The sequence below is a fragment of the Anopheles gambiae genome, chromosome 3 (assembly GCF_943734735.2).
Source record: "Anopheles gambiae chromosome 3, idAnoGambNW_F1_1, whole genome shotgun sequence".
NCBI lineage: Eukaryota > Metazoa > Arthropoda > Insecta > Diptera > Culicidae > Anopheles > Anopheles gambiae.
This window is the reverse complement of record NC_064602.1, coordinates 55491871-55505841: the sequence shown is the minus strand read 5'-3', so window position 1 is coordinate 55505841 and position 13971 is coordinate 55491871. Positions and strand designations below refer to the sequence as shown.

At 38.6% G+C, this 13971-nt stretch overlaps 1 protein-coding gene across 17 annotated transcripts in view; it reads right to left on the bottom strand.

The window, feature by feature from the left end:
* The window catches only part of LOC1268478 (transmembrane protein 164), a 106354-nt gene extending 101971 nt beyond the window's left edge, over nt 1-4383 (bottom strand). For 4 of the 17 annotated variants that reach the window (XM_061658712.1, XM_061658709.1, XM_061658710.1 and 1 more), the window contains exon 1: nt 2527-3355. The gene's annotated coding sequence lies outside the window, so the exon portion shown is untranslated. Of the gene's footprint in view, nt 1-313; nt 492-2526 lie in introns of all 17 variants that reach the window. The other 13 variants (XM_061658701.1, XM_061658702.1, XM_061658699.1 and 10 more) reach the window with 13 other exon arrangements.
* Between the last annotated feature and the right edge of the window lie 9588 nt (nt 4384-13971).

The window sequence follows — 13971 nt, the reverse complement described above, 5'->3', positions numbered from 1 at the left end:
GGAAGGTCTTGTGCCAAAGAAGAAGTAAAATAATTACAATCTGTTCCCGAGTTACACTGTCCTTGACATACTCGGATCCGGAAATAGGAGGTTTTCAAAATTTGACAGTTAATCCAATCAATTAGATTTGCTTCAAGAATTGTCATATACAAAATAAATTGCTTTACTATCAATTGTATTAACCACTCAAACGCCAGTAGTTTAATAATTTTCTACATGAATCGTAATGGTTAAGTAAATAAGAGTACTACAATTAATAAAAAATACTTATTTCTCATAAGTATTTCAGCTGCCAACTTGATACTCGACTTACGCGGATATTCGAGGTCTACGCGGATGCCTCGGTAACGCATGAAAAAACCTAATGGTTCATGAAAGAACCTCATGGTAATGGTTTTAGTTCCATACACATAAAGAGTCTTAATTGTCCGGAATCGACTAATACTTTATTTGTTTTATAACATGTAGGTAAAGGTACGTAAAGACGAACACTATAAGGAAAATGTTAAAATTTAGGAATAAATAAATACAATGACCATGAAAATGTGCATACATTAGCTTACACTCATATTTCATCAGAAAATGTATTGAATCTTTAAAGTCTAAATCGCTTTTTGTGTTTTTTTCATAAATTAAAAACTTGTTCGTGCAGTTTTGAAATGATTGTGCAAGACGGAACCTGATATAGGAAAGATGGACACCATGAAGGGTAAAATTTACACATAGAAAACGTTGGAAATTGAAGAGGTATTATAAACCTTTTGTTGAGACACAGACACGGAAGCCCTGTCATTTGTCGTGTTTAACGACACACGAAGATCTTTTCGTTGAGTTTTGAGCTTTCGGCTCGGGCGATTAGTTTATAAGTATAAGTGTAGTTCTTGAAATAAATCCTCTTCTAATTTTGCAACTGAACAAGCCACAACCGCCGGTAAATATCGAACGCTAGAAAAGTTACACCGAAACACGAAAGAAAAGATTATCCGAAATCGTAAGATCAAACACCTGTTTTTAAATATATCATTGCTTTCCACGTCGTATTACGTACATAAACCAACTCTAGGCCAATTGCAACGATGGTCCATTCAGATGTGAACTTAGGAATTGTAAGCGCCACTTTACCACCTTGCAGCATTGGCGTATTAAGCGCTAAGCAAATTAAGCGGCCGCCTGGGGCCCCGTGGTCTCGAGGGGCCCCAAAAATAGGAACCCTCCCGCTGGTTGCAAGTAAAATTGCTACTCAATCCTTCTCTGGTTGAGAACATTTCCCTGCTAGACTTTTCAACCAAGCCTACATTTGTGTGACTGCTTAGGGCCTCCACTCGTCTTAATCTGTCACTGCCTTCTAGAATGCAGAATATAAGGCATTTTTAAAAATATTGGGCACTAACAGCTGACGTTGCTGTTCCAGCTTGTAAAACTTCCATTAGGGTTTTTTTCCGCGGCATGTCTGCGACCATAGTATTTTTGAGCGACTTGTTAATAGCCGAAGCCATATTTTCCATTGTAATCCCATAGAATCGCTCATTTATTCCTAAAGGATTTCCTATCAGTACTTCTTATTTTTGTTCATTAAATTTGTCCAAATCGTAGCAAGATATTGGGTTACGAGAAGTGCCTCACCAGCGTCGAACGAGTAATAGCATAACGCATGACAGCTATTGTGACCGGTGTTTCGTTTTTCGCTTATTTCAATACTTCCTATATTCCTTCCTTTCCTATTCCTATTGTTACTTCATATTTGCTGGATGTTTATATCTTCAGAATACCCTACGGGGTGGTCCCTTGGTACAGCTGTCAACTTGAACGACTCAATAACAAGCCCGTCATGGGTTCAAGCCTGTAATGGAACGTACCTCCATAGCAAGAACTGACGATCCGGCTACGTGGTAATGAATTAAATCCCGAAATCCTATATAGGCCGATTTCGCCAAATAGAAGATGAACGCTTATTAAATGTGTTTGATGAAATATATTCATCGCCAATTGATATAAGAAGTAAAATAACTCAACAAATTAGGAGTCCATCTTTCCCTACGACAGAGTGTCCATTTTTGCCGCTTTGGTGTCAGGATGTTTAAACCGCAAGAAAACATTCTTTTGCTTTCATTCTCGTTCTTTCGCCAGTTGTTTGGCTTAATAATCACAACAACTCATTCATATAATAAAACTTCCAAAAATATAAACAATATAAGCTACAGAGCTTAAGATCCGTAGTAGTCAAATTAGTTAGAAGGTGCGCACGATTGAAATTTTGTTTTGTTCGTGAATTTAATCAATGTTGCATATATTATGCCAAAAATGTGTTGTTTTACTTTCACTTTGGATGCTGCGTTCTTGAATTATTCGAAAATTATCTTTTTCGTGATTTCATGGGAAGTGTCCATCTTACCCGCAGTGTCCGTCTGCACATACCTTCTCCTAAATGTATCAATACTTAAAGAGAGTGAATATCAAACATTTCCTTCCAAAATAAAATAACATAGCAGTGGTACACGTACATTGTTCTCAACTTTTTTTACATACCTGTCAAATTCACGATTTGTTGATTGTCCCAAAACAAGTGCTGGTTTGTCAAACCAAACTACATAATCAAGGTATGTAATAAATCACCGCATCGTTTATGTTTTGTTAGAGCATGCTATTACACAATATAATTGATTGTTAGTTGATTAACGCGATTTACTAGGTTAACTTCGAGACAGAATTATGGTTTTGTAGCCCTATCTCTATAAATAACTAACCACTAGCAATGTATACCACAAATATTCTCGATTAAGTTTGTGATATTGATATGCACACTGCAATAGTGCTAAAGTTGGAAAATAATTATTAAAATTTGAACCTTTTGGCCACATTAAACTATTGCTTTTATGAATTTTAATACACTTTATCGAACGTTTGATGGATTCGATGAGGCAGTTTTTGCCAGGTAAACTAGTATCTTAGATTTTTTAACATTCAATCTGTATGTAAGGCTGGCCAAACGAACCTAAAAATGATTCAATGTATCTTATGTATACATTTATAATTTAATTTGCACATACACGTTGCCCTTGCATTTTTTGACTAAATTGCATTTAATGTCCAGTTACACATTGAATATATCACATTTGTACGATTTACACCAGAGAAAGGAAGAAAATAACTTGAAAACATCAAAACAAGTAATGTGTCGAATATGCACTCGGTTATTTGTAACATCAAATGAGTTATTGCTTATAAATATATTACTCTGGAGAAAGCAACACTGTTGTCACGAATAAAATGTATTTCTAGTGCACCAAAGACACTGTATTTGTTCGGTATCGTTTGGTTTTCTCCTATCCTGGCTGCAGTGAAAAACTAAAATCTTCTGAACCTTTGACTACGTCTGTGTTGGGAGTTTCAATATTGTACGAGTGAGCAACAAAATCGATAAGAGAGCAAAATAACATAGTAAAGAGAGTATGATGCATTCTGAGAGAACGGAGCGAGTAAAATTACTGTGGAAAGCAAATTAGATGTCAACTCAAACCGGCAACAATACGTTATTACAGGGGTTTAGATAATATTGTTGACATGTTCAGCGAGTTGAAGTTTGGATCAGGCATATAATTGACTTTTTCAGCGAGATATAGTATTGTTCGGAAGTTAGGCGTTGACATGTTGAACTATACTGTAAGCTGCCATTTGTCTACGCCCTGTGCCGCAGCGTTTAATTGTTCAACCTTACTTGTCCTGAAAGTATCAAAATATCATTCTCCAAGCATGCCATTACACAATATAATTGATTGTTAGTTTTTTTTAACGCGATTTACCAAATTTACTGGGAGACATAAGTATGGTTTTGTAGCCCTATCTCTATAAATAACTAACCACTAGCAATGTAAACCACAAACATTCTCGAAAAATGACGTTCAAATTTAGATATAAACACATGCTATGAGACCACCTAGTCTACATACACATTTATTCTAGATTCCACCACCTGATCTTTTTAATGCACCTTGGAATAAATAAAAACACCACCTTGTTTTGCCATTTTTGCGAGCAGGTGGTCGAATCTAATTCTAGCTTTGAGGCTAGAATGTGTGTGGTTTTGTATGGAGTGTTGACATGATTTCAGCCTCCAACTGTCTAACTCCATATAAAAAAGCTGACTAGAATCGTGAAGTTCATGTTTCATGTTCATGTCAAACTCATGTTTCATATTACGTTTGTTTCAAATCCCGAACATCCTCAAATTTTAATTCTTCTTCTTCTTTGGCTCAACAACCGATGTCGGTCAAAGCCTGCCTGTACCCACTTGTGGGCTTGGCTTTCAGTGACTAATTGATTTCTCCCCATAGCAGGATAGTCAGTCCTACGTATGGCGGCGCGGTCTATTTGGGAATTGAACCCACGACGGGCAAATTTTAATTAATTATCTTAAAATCCACACACACACTCGACTCGAGACGTCGACGCGTATCTTGGGATATTTGACAAAAAATCGTTTGCTTTAAAAACATGTTTTTTTATGGCTAGAGAAAAAAAATCCAAAAGAACATACAGAAATTTAGATCCCTTGATAGGTAATTATTTAAATTAACTTGCAAAATATGCTTAAGCTGTTGGGGGATGTTGAGCCGGTTCGCTGACTAGCGTTTCGAATCGAGATTCAGCAGCTTCATCTCCTAAAATTATCGCTTTGAGTTGTGGCGTCATTGTCTGCCTCTGCAAAACCAGTGGACACGATTTCCGTTTCCTGAGATGTTTGTTACAGGGGCCAAGTCGTTTTCGAATGTAAACATTTTTTTTCACCACGTTCAAAATGTTATTCTACATAACTCTGATATTTCATTTCTGTCATAATTTCTTCAGCATGATTTGCTATTCTTCATCTGTCAACGGGTGATGCGATCCGACTACAAACCCTGGTAAAACGATGGAAAATCATGCTGAAGAAATTAAAAATGATAATGATGGAAATGAAATACCAGATCGATATGGAATAACATCTTGCACGTGGTGAATAACAATGTTTACATTCGAGAGTGATTTGGAAAACCCTGTAATGTTTCCAAGGTATTTTTCACTGTTTGACAGGTTGCATCGATCCATCGGCCAAGTGAACGAAGCGATGTAGCCAAATGTTGTAAAGGTACATGGTCCTTTGGTCTTCATATTCCTTTGGAGCTTCGCTAATGGTCGTCGGCCATTCGGAACCGGACTTTCTTTCGATGCTCTGATTGTATCGCTGTATTTTAATTTTCATACACAAATTTAAATCAATACAATTACAGTGTGTGTTTCATGCCAATTAGCTCACGTCCGACAGCTGTTGTAGTCCATAGGAGAGAGCACCAAACTCTCTCTTCCCTGCTCTCAAATTACTATCTTCGCCGCCCGAGCGACACTCACCACTTCGTCCCCAGGGGCTGGCAAGCTAACTTGTTCGTCCATAAACTACTGCACAATGGTTTATACGAGCGGTAGGGGAAAAAGGGGCAAAATGGACATGTGGGGCAAAATGGGCACCCTATATTTAAGCATTATTTGACTACAAAGATACTTTCCAATGCTCAAAATATATTCATTGGAGTGTTCTATGAACACCATGTAAGTTTCATAACCCTTACATAACAAATAACCAAGAAAAACTCAAAGTAAAGTTTAGTAGCATATTGATGTAATTTTTGCCACTTCGAAAATAAGCTTAAACCAGTGTCACAGGGATACGTTTAAATTTTACATGATATATTTTTAAAGATATGATATTTCTATACAATTTGTCTGAAGAAATCAAGGTGATTGAATGCGTATTTTTACTAATACAACAAAAAATACAAAAAAATGCTTCACGTGGGGAAAAATGGGCAGTCACGCTTGGGGCAAAATGGGCAGATGCTTTTGACATACGGCGCTTGGTGAGGCTATGGTGTTTTATTTGTCGCCTAAATAATGATAACAGGCACAGCTTCGAAAGATTCGATTTTTTAGATTTAAACGTATAAAAACTGTTTTAAGATTTAACATATTTTTGGAAGAATTTTAAGGGCTATTCTGACAAGCAAAACAAAAGATAAAACGAAAATACATTTCACGAAACGTGCGCAAAAGCATAGACCATTACCTGAGCGCAGTTGTTGTGGCCCATATTGCCCCAGTGTTTTAACGTTTCACAGTTTGTCCGGCGCTCCGCCGCGGCATGAAATTCGGCCCACGAAAAGATTTGCTTCATATTGAAATTCCTATCGTCGTTTACAAATTCGTACACTTGTTGGTATATGGTAAGTATACCAATTATGGCTATATTATGTGATCAAGATACCAACTTTACTCCTGTAACAATAATTATCGGGTAAAATTTTAAAAGTCTATATGTTGAACCATGTGCAGAACACGAGCGTATTTTTTATTTTGACCCAGTGTTTATCGAAATTATAGAAAATCTCGATTAAAAAAAGCATTTTAAGCAACCAATCATGGCTATAATGTTGCTAGCAATTCGCCATAGCTGTACCAATTTTGGTAGTCAGCCAAAACTAGTGAATATTTACAACAAAAGTTAATTTGTGGCATTTTTTAAACTCAAATCCAGTAATAATAAGTTCAATGTAAGAAAAAAAGTAAATGAACATCATGAAATAAGTAAAATTAACAGTTTCAAAACTCCGTTTTGTATCACTAGTTGTATTAATATCCACGCTCAATTAATCGCACAATTGATGGGGCTAATCATCCTAAAATTTAAGGCTCTTCTTCTACTGATAACACCGTGTCAGGACACACTTCCTATCTCCTGACAATCCTTCATATTCCTTCACTTGGAAGCTATACCGAAGCCAACTACCGTTTCAGTACGAGACACAGAGGAGCGCAAATTAGGATGGTCTGTTTGAATTGGTTTAAATGAAGAATCGTATACATTTCCTAACTATCTTGAAGATACTTCTGGCCAATTAATCCCTAATTATCGTTCAGAGAAGAACGAGAGCACACTAGGCGATAGGACGACACGAGCGGCGTTCAGTTGACACCATTTTCGTGTCAATAAGTATCATCAAAACAGTGTTATTTTGATGACACTTTTTCGATATTATATTCGATATTATTATATTATGTTAGGACAGGTTGGAATAGTGCTTCACTTGGTGCTTATATCGTGGCCTCTTCCATTCCATTCCACCACCACATTACCGTCATACAGTGATCGTTGCATATTATTCTATCTCGACACCCTCGAATCTAGACGAACTAAAGCATGTGTGTCATTTATCAGCAATTTGTTACGAGGGAATGTAGATGCTCCAGACTTGCTTTCTCAACTTAGTTGGTATGTTCCTTCCAGGTGTTTAAGAAATCGGACTGCTCTTGCAATACCTTTCCACAATACAGCGTTTGGCATTAACGACCAGTGGCTAATTTGTTTGCGTCAATTCAATGAACATTACCGCGATTTTAATTTCTAATTTTATGTTCCGGCTCTTCGTTATTCTTTCTAATTATGTCTCTTTTATTCTTAATTTCTTTTTTATTTTAAATATTTTCTTCTTATCCGCTGCTTATTTTCCTTTCACTATGGATTTTATTCTGTTACATCCTTTTCTATTTCCCCTTAATTTACTTAAGTTACAATTAGTTTAGTACCAATAGGGCCAACTAGGTTTTAAGCAATTATATGTTCAACCCCAGAGGCAGACATATTGAAATTAATAAATGAAATGAAATGAAATGAAATGAAATGAAATGAAATGAAATGAAATGAAATATTATTATAACATTTTACATGAAAATAGTCTAGAACTCCAGAACTAGGCATTGGAGAAATGAGACTGCCTGACGGCTATAGAGTACGGCTACGAGTGGCTCACAAATTATTATTTTCCTTTCTAATTATTTCTTATTATTATTATTATTATTATTATTATTTTATGTTTTTGGATTATTTATAGTGAAACTAGTAAAAGCCCGATAAAATCTACCGGATGTCCTCAAATTTAGAATTATTCTCAAACTCTACACGTTCAGTGGCAACAACCATAACTCAAACACCTATTTGTTCTTATGCGTTACACCACAAATGTGTTAACCTTGTAACTTCCTGGACAGTTCTTACTGTACTTTGCAGAAACGTTAAATGAGGCGCTCGAGTCGATGAAGCTACTTTTGAGCAAAGTCACATAATTTTGTAACTTCTGAACTGATACGTTCCATGCCTCTGTTGACACAAATGTAAAATTTTTTGATTATTGTTTTTTAGTTTTCGGCGTGATTTTATGGAAAGCATAGCTAAGTAGTAACCACAGCAACGTGTTCCTTGAATAACGTATTGATGTGCAGTGGATTAAAAAAAGGGTGCCGCTAATACATATACAACATGTTTAGATCCAGTCCCAATTGCATACTTAAAAACATACAATTTTTGAAATGATCACTTCTGCTTCAATCCATTTTGTGTTTTTTGTGCCCATAAATGTAAGATTGAACTATAAAACTATGATATCGCACATAGTTCGAATTCCATTTCTACTTTTTTTTTTCGACTTATGTTTCATACGTTAAATAATAAGTAATAAATGCTTAGAACATTTATAATGTAAATTTTCACGGTCTTAAATTTCAAAAAGGTCATTTCCAAAAACGCCGTCAAAATTTTATTTTATCATCCTGAAACTGGTTTTGAAGTATTGAATGGAATTGGTATTTGTGTATGAGACAATTGTTATTGTTGCGCCAAAAATCAGATTTCAACAGTGAACATATTCCATCATATAACCATTCCAAATGTGTAGTTCTAATATTCCGATCTATACTGTTATAGAAAAGAATGGTTCAACACTGTTATGCCTTTCCAGATGAATTAACTAAATTCACGTTTACTTGCAAACTACTTTATTTACTCTTGCCGCCCCACATTTTTCAAATTTTGCTTCTAATTTGACGTGTCCTTAATTATAACGTGGTTGTTCTTAATCAACACCATAGTACGGTGATAGCATCACATGGTATATATCGCAATCACTCTTGATAGATACAGTCAGAATCTTTTCAGCCCTCTTGGGCACGTTACACTAAGCATAGATTAATTGTGGATCATTTTGCACTTGATGCTGATCCGGCTGAATGCAGTGCGCACGGTTGTCTCACCTAACGCGCAGTATGTTGCAGTCATGTTGCACAATGAACTATCTCTCCCTTTAGTGCTTTGTTCCGGAAGGACATTCTAAAATAAGTAGTTCTTCCCGCCCGCGAGCAAATCGTTACCAATTCAATTTCACCTTTCAAGCCATCAGCTTTTTAGCATATGGCCGCTTAGGGTCTCTCGGCTATATATGCCTCTTATTGTCATGCGTTGTCCTTGTCCCGACTCAGCCAATATTGCGGAGTAGTAAATTTGAGGGAGTAGTAAATTTGGGGTGGTCCCGTGGTACGTCGTCGTCAGCTCGAACGACTCAATAACATGCCCGTCATGGGTTCAAGCCCATGGACCGTCCCTGTCGCTGACGACAATTTAGGCTTAAAAAACAAAGCGTTGCTAGGTCAATAAATGCTGACTAGCTATGTTATGCAACGCGTCAGCGATGTGCGCTGGTTTAACGATTAAACGGAAAAATAGGCTAAGAAGAATAGATTAAGAAGAATATGCTGATCGACGACGGTCAGCATTTTTAGAGTATAAAATCAATTGAATAAATTAATGAAGCAATTATTTGCCAAGAACCAGTTGGTGCGTTCATTATTGTGCTTAAGTCGGCGTGTACTGTGCCTGTCTTAAGCTGCTGCTCCGAAAGACACTTTCGTGTGCGCGACGAATGGAGGCTCCGGCGAGATGACGCATCAACCGACGGTTCGGCTAGTAGTCAAATAAATCGGGAAATAAAAACCCGAAGTAATAACAAGCCCGTAGAGGCGTGAATAGACCCCACAGCAACCCAAGCAGGGTTGTGATAGTGAAACAACGGCGACGGACGACGATCCGGCGTAGCCGATCTACGACAGCCAGCCCAGAAAGAAGGGCCACGCACCAGTTGCTCGACGAAGCAAAACCCGAGAAGCGCCTCGGCGGTGAGTGAGTGCAAAAGAACTGTAAGTGCAACGACACAACAGTGAATAGAACGCGGTCATTACCGCTAGTGAAGTGACGCAATCGAAAGTGAACTCGATACTGCCAACGTATAAGGCAAATGCTGAACTAGTGAAAAGGTGACCAATACGTGTACGCCGCAAGCTCGACGAAGCAAAACCCGAGAAGCGCCTCGGCGGTGAGTGAGTGCAAAAGAACTGTAAGTGCAACGACACAACAGTTAATAGAACGCGATCATTACCGCTAGTGAAGTGACGCAATCGAAAGTGAACTCGATACTGCCAACGTATAAGTCAAATGCTGAAGTAGTGAAAAGGTGACCAATACGTGTACGCCGCGAGCTTCGAAAGGTGCATCCGTTCTCGCATCGCAACATGAAACCGTCAGTTTAGCGCCAGTTGGAAAAAACAGTTATCGTAAAACGCGTGCGTCGCAAGTATCGGACGTTAACTCCGACGAAACGTGATTATAAAAGTCTGCATAACGAAACACGTGCGCCGCGAGCTAAATATTGCATAAGGCATCCGACGCAGTGCAACGTAGGAAGAGCAAATTGATGAAATTAATTGTGACGACTGTATCCATCGTGTGTATGACCGTCGTGTGTATGACCGCCGACCCACCGCTAAGAAAACATCGTTCCGGTTGAGGCAACCATCGTTCTCGGTTTTAGGGCAACCGGCACGTAATACAGAAGACGTCGTATTTGATCCTGAGAAGACCAACGAGCAGCAGTGAAGACATCACTCCCGATCCAGCCGTCCCTGACCAGCCGAATAGGAGTTGACCCTGCTGAAGCGGATCTGAACCACGGTGAGTTCAAGATGGAATATGATTTTAAAAAGAATCCGAATGGGCACTGCAAATTATGCACGAACCCAGATGAGATAGGGAAATTGATAACTTGTATTGATTGCGACAGGTGGTTTCACTTGTCATGCTTAGATATGAAATCACCTGTTAAAGATTTTTTATGCAAAAAATGTAAAGATAGGGAAGTTGAACGGCAGGAATATAGGTCGGCACTAATACAAACGCAAAAACTGCTCAAAGAAAAAATGACAAATGAAGAAGAAAAAGAAAAAGAAAAAGTAAGAATAGAAGAAGAGCTAAAACGGCTACAAGAAGAGATACAAAACAAAAAATCAGAAGATGTCAATGAAAAACCAATGACAAGTTTAGACGTAAAACTGTTAACTCAGAGTTTAGACAAAATGGTTCAATCATTGTGTTCTAAGGACTCGAAAGTAACACTTTCAAAGCTTCCAGATTTCGATGAAAGCTATAAATGCTGGCCTCAATTTAAAAAAGCCTACGAAGAAACTTCCCGAGCTTGTAAGTTTTCAAATTTAGAAAACATGAATAGGCTGCAAAAGCATCTGAAGGGCGAAGCATTTCGTGTGGTTAGTGGGTTAATGCTTAACCCAGAAAACGTTCCGCTTGTATTAAACAGGCTCGACAAAATGTTTGGAAATGCTGAAAGCATTTACAAGTCTTTACTGTTAGAATTACTAGTAGTAAAGCACATAACGATAGATAATCCCTCAGCATTCTTAGAATTTTCCAACGCTTTGCGCAATCTCATTGACAACATGGTGTTGTTGAAGCAAGAAGGTTTTTTGAATGACCAGAGGCTGCTAAACGATTTGACATCAAGATTTTCAACCGAACTTCGGAACGAATGGTTGAAACACACAATAAGTAGGAAACAAGATAGTAAGAATCTTACGCTAGAAGACCTAGCAGAATGGCTGAAACCCTCTGAAGAACTGGCCATTATACTGGCCGCGAACGAAGGAGTAGCCAAACAAGAAAGGTCGAACCGTCAAAACATGCAGCATCGTCATAAAGGGCCAGAAAAGCAAACGATATGTCTAATTTGTGGATTTCCTCATGAATCCACTCGTTGCCGACAATTGAACGGTAAGACGCCCGATGAAAAATTATCTCTTTTCATTCGGCATAGAATTTGCACCAATTGCTGCAAGTACAGCAACCATAACGCCCAAAACTGTCGTCTACCACCACAATGTAGTGTGTACGGGTGCGGCAAAAGGCATCATAGTATGTTTCATAAAAGAAATCTGGTAGAAGGGCAACCTACAAACAAAATAAATTGCCATCAGGAAAAGAATAATCTGTTCTATCAGATCGTGCCCATCACTTTGCACCATAATGATAGAAAATTCGAAACTTATGCATTCATGGATCCTGGGTCTTCAAGTATCCGAAAAGAACTAAACGTTCACGGACCAAAAAGACCGCTAACTCTCTCCTGGACGGACGGAAGCATTGTTGTATTGTATTGTATTGTTTATTGTATTAAGTGATTGGCCAAACAAGCGGCCTTATCACTGAATTAAAACTAAAACTTAAATAACTAACGCAGTGTACAATGACAAAACGGATCAACAGAATCTAGTAGGTAAGTGCCAGTCAAATAGGTGCCAGTAGGTAGGTGCCAGTCATTGGGTCGTTCTCGCTGTATGCACGTCTTGTAAGGTCAGTTCTTATTAGTCTGTAGTTACGGAACACTCTAGGAGAGACATTTATGTTGACTCTAGCCAGTAGTTCTGGCGATCCTATCTCACCGACAATAAGTTTGGACAAAAACGTACATTGGGCATTATCACGACTCCTAGTAAGTGTGTCCAGACCAAACAACAAACAACGAGTATGATACGATGGACGAGGGGTTACATTACGCCACGGAGTGAAGTGTAGGACAATACGAGTAACTCTCTTTTGGACAGCTTCTATTCTATTGGACCAAACACTAGAGAACGGACACCAAACTGTAGAACTAAACTCGAGGATGGAACGAACATAGGACTTATACAGAGTTAACAGGCAGTGTGGGTCATTAAGTTCTCTCGAATGTCGACGAATAAATCCTAGCATTTTGTTAGCTTTGTCTAAAATATCACAGTAATGTTGTCGGAAATCTAGTTTGCGATCCAGGGTGACTCCTAAATCCCTGACCGTATTGTACCGCGGTAGTTGTGTCCCTGATATGCTATAGATATACCTTATCGGACTAGCTATTCTAAAGAAAGACATCGACGTACACATATCAACAGAAAATTAGCAGTTCGTTATTGATACACCAGTCAGAGAAAACATCAATCGATCTTTGCAGAGAAAGAGAGTCGGAAGTGTTCCGTACGATACGAAACAGCCTAACATCATCCGCATAAAGCAGACAATCTGCTTCCGTAATGGCCAGTGTGACGTCGTTAATAAAAAGCGAGAACAGCAGTGGTCCCAAGTTGCTGCCCTGAGGGACGCCAGATGAACTCTTGAAAACCTTAGAGGAGACACCATCGATTTGTACGTAGTAGCTACGTTCAGAGATATAGGACCTGAACCAATTCACCAGCGGAGTAGAGAGACCGATCCGGGCGAGCTTAGCCAACAGCAAGCGATGGTTCACACGATCAAACGCAGCCTTAAGATCAGTGTATACTGCATCCATCTGAGCTCCGGAAGTAAAGGCTGCGTGGCAGTTGGAGACGAATTCCACCAGGTTTGTGGTAACACTGCGTCGAGGAAAGAAACCATGCTGGCGTGTAGAAATATAAGAACGACAGTTGTTATACGATAAGAACGACAGTTGTTATATGTGAGAACATCGGGGAGCGAGCTGTTACCACGTTTTGATTCAACATACCTCCAGAATCGTGTTGGGTGTCTGATGAGCGAGAATTTCACTCGAATGAGATAACGAGTATGAAGTTGTCTGTTATAGCTTCTATATACATTATGGGCAGCAATGAACCTTAATTTGGAGTGTTGTGTACCATTTGTACTGTAAAAGCGAAAGCTTGACGCTTTGTTTTGCTTTAGACGGCGTAAACGTGCATCAGACCATGGTGGACTGCGACGCGGTGGCATTAGAGGACAGCAATCAGATATAAGCG